This window comes from Electrophorus electricus, chromosome 8 (genome assembly GCF_041902795.1).
Source record: "Electrophorus electricus isolate QZ-2024a chromosome 8, ASM4190279v1, whole genome shotgun sequence".
In the NCBI taxonomy this organism is placed as follows: domain Eukaryota; kingdom Metazoa; phylum Chordata; class Actinopteri; order Gymnotiformes; family Gymnotidae; genus Electrophorus; species Electrophorus electricus.
Genome location: NC_137504.1, coordinates 26,994,323 through 27,004,977, shown reverse-complemented (window position 1 = coordinate 27,004,977; position 10,655 = coordinate 26,994,323). Strand labels below are relative to the sequence as shown.

Here is a 10,655-nt window from a genome sequence, read left to right as displayed (position 1 = left end):
GCCACTCTGCTCTCAGGATGCCCTCAGAAAGACAGAGGTGAGTGTGCTGCTGAGGTACACAGCATGACTGGGGCAGGCTATCCCAGGAAGGACACCTGGCTGAGGGCCAGCTGTGGCTCCACACACCCCTGGCCTTGGAGGAACCAATTACTGTATCAGTCATGCCTCGTAATAAAGCTCTTGCCCAACCCTCATGCGCTGTAAATAACTTTGGGAAATGGAAGGAGGGGCTGTAACGAGGTGGCAGTGTGCTCAGGCGGTCGGGGACAGGACTATGGACTGCTCAGCTGAAGAAACACAAGAACTAATGCAACCTCTTTGTTCTACCTGTCTGTAAGGCCCTTTTCAGGTTAGTAGCTACGCCAGTTGTTGCACACCCATCCTCTATCCCTAGGCAACCATCGATAGTGATGAAATATCACAGTCTGATTAAAGAGGAGAGACTTGGTTTGAATGTGAAATAAATATTTTATTGTAGCCACACAGAGATGATCAAAAAGTCTATATTTTTGTGGCCATGTTTTGTTCAATGGCTATATCATAAGCAAGAAAAAAACTATTTAAATTTGTTCTTTCTTTCTCTCTCTCTCTCGCTCTCTCTCTCGCTCTCTCTCTCTCTCTCTCGCTCTCTCTCTCTCTCTCGCTCTCTCTCTCTCTCTCTCTCTCTCTCTCTCTCTCTCTCTGTCATTCAGTATAGGAAGGTTCCCATGGCATGCCCTGCTCTTCTTTTTGTTATTCTGATGGTAAACTGAGCTCCAAAATCTCAAACAGAAAAACTTTTCTTAGTGTATTGCTGTCTATGTGTTCTTCACGGGGGTTTAAGTAATATTTGTTATGCTTAATTCATTTTGACAAGTGGAAATATTAAATCCTTAGGGGGGACTGCACACACAGTTATGCCTAAGTAGTTTAAATAGAACAGAAGCCAATGGGATCGATTTCAACCTGCGCTTTCTGCATGTTAGCAAAAAATATCTGGCCATCCTATTTCTGAACCATGTAAATACACAAATTATGAGAGTATTTGTAGAAACAGCTTATGGAAGCTATCGTGCACAACTAGGGCATCCAGATTTGATAGTTGCAGAAATGCACTTGTATAATGACATTTTAAAAAGTTCATTATACCAGAATAAACTCTGCAAAGCTTTATATACTCAAACCGATGCAAGGGTTCTGGTGTGAAGAACAAAACCCCTCCTATGTCTCCAGTCTTTTTAAAAAAAAAACATTTTTTAATAGGTATTTCATGTGTAGAAGTGGAGCTGGCAGCTGCTCCACAGAGAGGAATGGAGGCTGTGATAGCCTATACGTGCTGTTTCCCCCTTTTCCATCTTGACTTCCTCTGAAATGTAGCCTGTGTGTTTTTGTTTTTTTCTCTCTGAGTAGTCAGCTGTGATTTAATGGGATGTGATCTGTGACAGCTGAATCTGAGTAGCCTGCACTGTATGCGTGCGTGTTCGTGTGCTTGTGTGCGTGCGTGCGTGTGTGCGTGCGTGTGTGTGTATCTTCTGGATTCACAGGATACACATGATCTTCAGCTGTCAGACTGAATATTTGTGCATACATATACCAGTACATTAGATCTCATCCAAGTGAGATGCATCCACCAGTAGTGGATGTGAGCTTTGGGTAAAATAGGATGAAATCTTGTGAATTTTTTACCTGCTTGGATGTTTATTAAACTAGGTGTGGATGATACTGGTGACAAAATAATATCATAATACTTTGATACAAGACATGTTCAGGATAAAAAATCAAAATCACACTATGTAGTTGTTCTAATATTTGCTAAATAGTCTGAACAGACAGTACACCAGCAAAATAATATTGTTAATTTAAAAAGAACAGACATCTGACAGTCTGTCACCACTTGTTGTTGTTCTGGAAGTACTGATGTTACCGTGGTATGCTCACATCTTTTGATGTAATTTATTGTGATAATGATAATGTATTATCATATGCCACTACAATACACATAGTTTAACACTGCTTATGGTATGAAAAATGTGTAAAAAAAAAAAAAAAAAAGTATTTTCTAATGTGAGCAACAGCCCTCAGGAGTGCAACAACACAGAGTCCATTTGAAAGATGGCGGGCATGTCCGGGAACATCATATACATTGTGAGTGTTGAGTATTTTGGTTGCGAGGAAGATTGTGGTGTCTTCCCTGGCAGTGTGTTTACTCTGGTAGGGTGCAGGCTGGGAGGGAGGACAGGGGCAACACGCAGACTACCCATAGGTCAGTGAGGAGCCAACGCTCGGTGAACGTTAAAAATGCCATTTTGAAAATGACAGACTGGCATAAACATGTCAGAGAGGCATGTGTCGGAGCTGTGGGATGGCAGTTGCTTTTGCTGAACGACTGAAGTAATTATGCTCTGTGGGCAGAAGGTGAGGGAAAGGATGATGCACTGCATCATCATCATCATCATCTTGCGTTCAGCACTCTAATGTAGAAAATATATGGCAATAACACAAAATAGGGGAATGAGAACCCTGTTTGTAACTGTAGGTGGGGAGAGAGAGAGAGGGAGAAAAGCTTCACAGTGGACTCTCTCATTGTCTCTCAGTGAGTCAATCCTCTCTTGTAATTGTGTTCTCAGGATTTGATGCACAGTCATACTTTTGTGCCGTAACCGTTGGTGGCTGTCAAAATGGGTTCACTGTTCGCATCTCTGTTAAGGTGGCAATGAGGTTTTTTCTCGTGTGTGTGTATACTGTGTTCACGGAAATGATGATGAAGGGTGTGTGGGGTGGAGTAGCTAAAGAGTAGTTGTGTGTGTTTGTATGATGGACTGTAACCTTTTCCACGGCGATACAGTGGGTTCGCTACAGTGTTTTCTTCCTAAAGTAGATTATTTTTTTGGTGGGTATATGATTTGGAAGCAGCACTTGTGTGAAAGAATTATTAAGATAGAACTGGAATTTAGTTTCACTTTGTCTGTTGTAAAAAGCACAAATAAAATCGAAATTGAATTGAAACTGTGATTGCCACATAAGCATACATCATTTTAGGGTGAGGTTTTCTTCAATGTACTACAATTAGAGGTTTAAACACTGCTCTCTGTTTGATGGGCAAACTTTAGAAAGAACGATTTCAAACATTGTTAACAAATTTCTGTTAAAAAGGTACTATGAGAAAACAACAATAATAATAATAGTATTTTGCGAGATTCCTCAGCCACAGAGAGTGAAAACACCCATCACTTCTGATGGGTCCCTTGCTGCATCAGCCTGTAGGTGGTGGCATGACATGTTGATATTCACCAGCATGTCTAATGGACTGTCCACTACCATCCAACCTGCAGTAGGTTGGATAAATTGACCAGAAATCACTTTTGACAGCCCTGTGATAGGGGTTGACCCCTTTGCTGGTTGGGCAGATTTGGTCTGGGATTAGTTGTAAGCTGTCATAATTAGGGCTGACTATCCTGCAAGATGGCTGAGTCTTCACTGGGGGAAGAAGCACATAAATCTTTCACATGATGAAAACGCCAAAGTAAATTGATGTGATCATACGCCATTAAAAATAGAATTCCACCATCACTCGAAAAATCCTTTCAAAATATGAAATTACATTTCAAATGACATTTTTACAGATTTGTAAAAAGAAAACTACACATAATGTATTTTTCTTGCATTTAAGTCAGGGATTGGAGATCTCCCTTTCAGTTCAAAGTTCAACTTAAACTTGAAAATAAAAAACCTTGTGTATAAGGTTTAGAGTTGAGTAGGATAGAGTAAGTAGACTCAAGTGTGAGGTAAAGCACACCAGCTTGAGGATGTGTGTGTGAGAGAGAGACATATACGTACAGTACTGTGGAAAAGTCATAGCAATTTAAAAAAAATATTCAAACATTAACACAGTTGTTTTCTAAAGGTTATTGATATCATATGAATTGGACTCCCAAAGCTGTTCTAGAAAAAAAAGTAAACATTTCAGCATTATGCAAACACACTAAAGCTCAATTAAGACTCACATCTGTCCAGTTCCAGACTGGGCAGACTAGAGCCCTGCGCTCAGCACAGCTCCAGCACAGCTGCGGTAGGTGCTGGTAACACCAGGGTCATCAGTTCCAATCCCAGGGAGCACATGTACAGTCTTATTCATAAATATATGTAAATTGCTCTGGATAACAGCACCTACCGAATAATATTAATGTTTACAAATGTTTGTGTGGCATCACTTGGTTGGGGAGAAAGAAAATAGGCGCAACCCTAATCAAAGGATGAAGCTTGAATGAACTTATTACGCTGCCACATTTTTGTTTATGCAAATAAACACTTGATAACTAGTTTCATGTCTCTTAGGTGGCATACGTCTTGTACAAAATATGAAATCTCAAATGATTCTTATGAAGTGTCACACTTTCCCCCATATAATTACAAGAATGTGAGCTCTGACTCAGAACAAGAGGTACTGAGAACCTTTTTATTCCTTTTAGTTGAGTAATCATCATGATGATATAAAAATAAACAAACAAACAAACACACACAAACCATTAAACTATTGCACAAGCATCACAGGACTGGAGTAGAAAAATCTTAGTTAAACTGGGGAGGTGTTTTTTGCTGACTCTGTGTGTGTGTGTGTGTGTGTGTGTGTGTGTGTGTGCACAGATGATGGGTAGATGGCACTGGGTGATTCGGGATGGGGAGGGGAAGGTTTCCAGGCTAAACATTAACAGGTTGAAAGCTCTTTCCTAACATGAATTCTGGGCCTTGTTAGGCCACTGTCCCTTGTGGACCATTGGCAGGATTGGATCACCGTGGCAACACTCTCTCCGGTCTCTGCCCCTAACCATGGCAGAACACAATCAAGCCGTCCTGCTATAGCTCAGATGAGCTGATTCAGTTCCACCCAGCGATCTCACAACCCACTCACCAACCAGCTAGCACTAATATACACATATACAAACATTCATATCGTTGTTTTTAGGGGATTTATATTTATACTCTATGTATCACTGCCTCTAAACCCTAAAGAACAGAAAGAAATATTTTGGATCTTTCAATTTTTCAAATAAAAGCTATATTTTATCTTAAATCTGTACATGCATGGGCCTATGTACACACTCGCCTTCATTCACACACACATGCACATACTCATTCACTTCACAAGTGTGTGTTTTCCCTGCTGACCTAGGGAGGGTTTTTTTCAACCTAGTGTTTTGGGTAATTATGATGACTTCATCCAGGGGGGTGTCAGGTGTTGTAGGGGGATGGGGGACAACACATGACAGTATGTGAGGTCATTAAAATACGCACTTTATGATAATCACGGCCTCTCAAAATGTAAATGTGTCCAGGTGATACCCCTGCTTCTCTAGAGAAGGCAGTTGGGGCCGTGACCTACACCCTGCAGTTACAGTAAAAGCAGACTCTTATAGTATGTGTACTAATACTTGAGTTATTACACAAGTCTTTATAGACTTAAGTACTCTTAATCCATTGTGTGTCGTCAAAACAATCTTGAAAACAAGTATGTGTAAGGCTGCAGTTAATTTGAGTGCAAGGATCCTCTCTGCCTTAAAGTGGTTTTACAAGAAAATTGTTATATTTCGTTACATTTCCTGCCAGATTAAACACTGGTAAATCACTGCAGACTGATCCTTATTGTGTGTAGGCCAGTCTGAGTGATGTCATTCACAATTCTACTGAATCATTTCTGGTCAACTGCTGAAACTGAATAACTATTTACTAGAATCACTTGAAGTTTCTGCCATAGAGATGAACGAAAAAAATCCAAACATTATTTTAAATGTAGCACACAAAGAGTGTGGGATATTAATAAATCATTCTGGCAATAAATGTTGTGGTTTGAAAATGTAACAGTGCTTATGTTACACTTGTAGAAGGAAATGATGAACAATGGATTTCACAATAGCTCCAGTTTATTGATACAGGTTCTTTGATGCGTATCAAACCTCCAGGCATTTGATGAGCCATTACATTTGTTGCATGGTGTGTATGTGTGTGTAATCGCTCAGGCTTCAGAGTTTTCTCCTCCTCTCAGAAGTAATGTGGCAGGTTTTCAGTGAGACAGTGTGATGTGATCCCTCAGAACGAGGGCAAACAGCCTCTCAAGCCTGGGCATGAGTCTGCTGCCCGGAACACCTAAAACTCAGAGCCCTGCAGCACAGAGAGAGTTAGTGTTGGAGCACACACAGACACAGCACTGGAGAACAGACAACCAGAGAGTACCATTAGAACATCACAGCCAAGCTACCCTGCATAGTATCTACAATAAAAACATTCTTAATCCGAAAGCAGTCTATTACACATGCAAACTTTTGCAAATATCACCGGTTTGTTGGTCAGATTGCATGTACATAATAATAGTACAACCTGAAATTGAGTTAGTTTGTGGTTATGTAATCAAAATTATCAGCATCACTGCTAATACCAGTAATTTCATGAAAATCTAAGAAGAAATAATAATAATAATAATAATTATTATTATTATTATTATTATTATTATTAGTAGTAGTAGTAGTGTCTCGGTATGGCCCCTCCTCTGTGTGTGTGTGTGTGTGTGTGTGTGTGTGTGTGTTTGTCTGTATGGCCACACCCTCTGTGTGTTTCTCACCTGCTCATTGTTGTGTATTGTTAGTGTGCTTGAATATAAGTGTGTTTAAGTATGAATGTTGTCAATGTTTGAACCCTGTTAGCCTGCAAGCCACGTACTTGTTTTGTGTTGCAATAAATGCATCATTGTGTTTTACACGATTCGTCCCGGCATCCTGCTCTGCATCCTTGCGTTACTAGTAGTAGTAGTAGTAGTATTGCACACATTGGAATCATTGTACTAATCATTGTACTAATCCAGTTCAATTACTGACAACATGTGTAATCTGTAAATGTCAGTTGGATTTTGCAGACCTAGATCTTAATTTAACAATCAGTCCTTCAGCAAAGTGTAGACAAGTACCTCTAACAACTTTATAAACCTGACTTCCTTCATCTTCCATTTTGAGTGACCATAATCTGGTTGATGCTTGCCATTTATTGGCCTAGTAGTGATACAACTACATAAATGGGGGTGTTTTAAAACAAATATCATGTATTTGAGGGCAGTTCATGTAAATGAGGCACCGGTGTGCTGGTGCTTGTTTGAAGATGATTCGTCAGTTGCACTCATATCACTGTTCATTTTGAAGTCGTACAATACGATTTCAAGAATCAATCCTGGAATAGTTTGTACGCAACTCTGACAAATAAAGGCCATTACCTGTCAGTTTCCTGCCACCTGTCTGCTGCTCCACTGGTCACATTAGCCTAAAAAAGCACCCCAACTCCTGGCAAACACTTCATACCAGTACCTGTTTGATCTCAGTTTTACTGAAACTTCTTCCTGTAATGATGTGTGGGTTTATAGCACTTCTTTTCTTTGTGTCCTTAGTAGTCTAATAAAAACATCTGTGGGGCAATTTCATGCATTGTTACAGTGTCAGCACTCATTTAGGAACCTCTCAGAGGACATTTTACAGCCACACTGTTTGATTAATGCTGGATGTCTTGCTTAATAGCAGATAGCTCAATAGCAGCGCACATTCCTGTAAATTTGCAGATCATGGCCAGGCATAATGTATGGCATGTGTATCACCATGATTGGCCCTTTCAGCTGCAGCTAAGTCCAGCTTCCACTCCTATAGTTTTGACTTTGTGGATGTTAGGAGGGCATGTATTTCTCTGATTTTGAGCAATTAGGCCATCCAGTAATAAGACACAGCATCTGCATCATCAGTACATGTACCTGTAAAGGCCCACAGCATGAGACATGCATGTTTTGTTTCCTCTTTTCTGTTTTTTGCATCATGTTTCTCATTTTAAAGTCTTTATTAATTTTCTCGGACTACTGGTCAACTAGTTATGTCAGACCACTTGCAGAGTGACACGTTTCCCAAGTTTGTCACATATACTGACGATTGTCATTGGTCTAATTGGGTCATGCGATCTTAATTGGAAGACGTTTGGCCTAATTTATAATTGAGTAATGAACTATAGTCACCTGATTGCTCACACATGGATCTCTTCTCTACTGAACGCCCACTCAACCCAGCTTTCAAGACATCCTCAAGATGCCCCTGGATGTTGGTCTTAGCCAAACACTCAACCCAGTGTTTATGCACCATTCCTGACTAAACCTGTGTGCACCTTTCTATTCACTACTCTCCGGTTGTCAGCAGGATCTGGGTGATTGTGGACTGACAGCTACTGTATTTATTTCAAAAGATGAGTATGTGACATGTCCTGTGGTGCTCTTGTTTCAGTTGCATGTGCTGTGAGGCTTTCTGGAGGGGCACATGAACCTTCTGAAATGGGAATGGAGCGGAGGAACTTTGGAAGGCACACGCACAGGCTGTTTTCTTCCTGCTCATGGACCGCTCCCAGCTAATGCCTTATACCACAGCAGAGTGAATGGAAAAGCGACAGTAAAGGGGGTGAGACAGGGCACTGAAGTCATGACAGAGTTGTCATGTCGTAATTGCAGAAACATTCATTTTTATTTTCATTGCTTAGCAACACTGTGTGTGTGTGTGTGTGTGTGTGTGTGTGTATTGCACCATGTCCCTCTCTCCCTCTGTGCAGATGTAATGAGAATGAACCATTTCCTCCAAAATAAGCACAGTATATGGGATTTTTACTTCTTGAGCAAGTAACAGGATGAGACTAAATTTGACTGAGAGTGGTACCAGGGCCACATGCTCAAGCTTCTCTTCCCAGCATGCATTGTGCAGCTCCTGGGCAGGCAAGGCTCCAGAGAAATCCCCAGGCTTGCCATCCTCCTCCTCTTCCTCATCATCATCATCATCATCATCATCATCATCACCACCACCACCACCACCACTCAAACACGCAAACACTAAAAGGACATTGTATTCACTGTAGAGCAAAAGTTTTCTCTGCACCCTTTCACTTGCAAAACATGCTGCATTATGGCAGTCTGTACGTCTTTATGGGGTATGCAAATTGTTCCCATCCCGCAGGCTGGTTGCAAGTGCAGACTTCACTGCACACACACGCAGCGCCAATTAATTGGGCATTCAAACAGTGATGTGCTGCCCAGGCACTGGCACAGAGAGGCTGCATGTTGACATCCAGTCGAGTGTGCCCTCATCCCCTCAGTCGACTAGCCCGGCGGCTCTGTTAAGTTAGTGGCTTGGCTCTGATGGGCGCTTGATGGAGCAGTGGCTACAGTGGGGGGAACAGCGCTGTGCATACACACATGAACAGACCCAGCTGCGTCTGTTTCCCTGGAGAGACGCAGCATTCAGGACTCTGAGACACAAGCAGATAGATTGGCAGTAGAGAACTGCTACTAGTTAAGTGGAAAAAAGGCAGAGGAAAAAGACACTCGAGAATCTGTAAGTCGCTTTGTGACCGATCTGGTCGTCATAGCTTGGCTTTCCAGTTGGTCCGTTTGGCGCGAGATTCAGAACTGTCCTACACGATACCCAGTGAGCATGTGGTTACAATGTAAAACAGATAACACATAATCAAAGATCAAAGTGCTTCCTTGTGCATTTAAACACACGCACACACGCGCGCACACACACACACACACACACACACACACACACATACATATATATACACATATATATATATATATATATATATATATATATATATATATACATATATATATATATATATATATATATATATATATATATATATACATATATATATATATATATATATATATATACATATATATATATATATATATACATATATATATATATATATATATATACATATATATATATATATATATATATATATATATATATATATATATATATATATATATATATATATAGAGTATGGTTGTTATTATTAGAATAAATAATTGCTGTTGCCATGAGACGCATGGCCCACGTCTTGTGATTCATCTGCAGATGTAGTTCACATTTATTATTGCATAATGCAGACCGGTTTATCCAGCAGTAAGGACGTCCCCGGGCACAATGGCTCTGATCGGCAGCGTGCCTAGCATTCTCCGCTGCTTGTCCATGACGTATGGCTACTGTCCCCTGCGCCACATCTGTTTGGTTTTGGTGACCTTTCAGTTCAAGCGCGCACGAGAACAGCCTCGGCGTTTTATTTACGCAGAGCTAAGGTCCGAAGCAAAGGCACTACGTACCCTACATACATTTATATACACATATACATTCGTTTGTAGAGGCTCCTGCTGTTTAAAATAAGTGACAGTGAAGATATTTGGTCTCCCAAACGAGCGATGCCTGGCGGTAAAGGATAATAGGCTCATTCCTCAGACAATCGTTTTATCCCGGCTAGCACGGAGCCGTCTGATCTGAACCTAGCCAGAGCAACATAGGGTGGCAAGGTGCATCACGGGCTTCTGGCAGACCCTGAGAGCGACTGCGGCTTGTGCAAAGAGAGCAAGAGACGGCAAGGCAACAACAAGCGCACTAATCACCGTTTTAAAATTCATTAAACACACGGGCGCGTACGCGTACGCACGAACAGACGAGGCTGAATGAATCACACCTCTCCAGTGAGCGCGCGCCTCTGGAGACCGAGCGAGCCAGCCCACGTATCGGCCGCGCAGGTGGAGAACTCCGCGAAGCCTGGATACTGAAGAATGCGCGCTCGTGTGTGTGTGTGTGTGTGTGTGTGTG

General features: G+C 41.3%; 1 long non-coding RNA gene across 1 annotated transcript; it reads left to right on the top strand.

The window, feature by feature from the left end:
- Positions 1–248: 248 nt before the first annotated feature.
- On the top strand, positions 249–9,568 carry LOC113582835 (uncharacterized). The gene is made up of 3 exons (XR_003411191.3): positions 249–349; positions 8,277–8,447; positions 8,596–9,568. It is a non-coding gene; the product is annotated as an uncharacterized LOC113582835 (long non-coding RNA).
- The last annotated feature ends 1,087 nt before the right edge of the window (positions 9,569–10,655 follow it).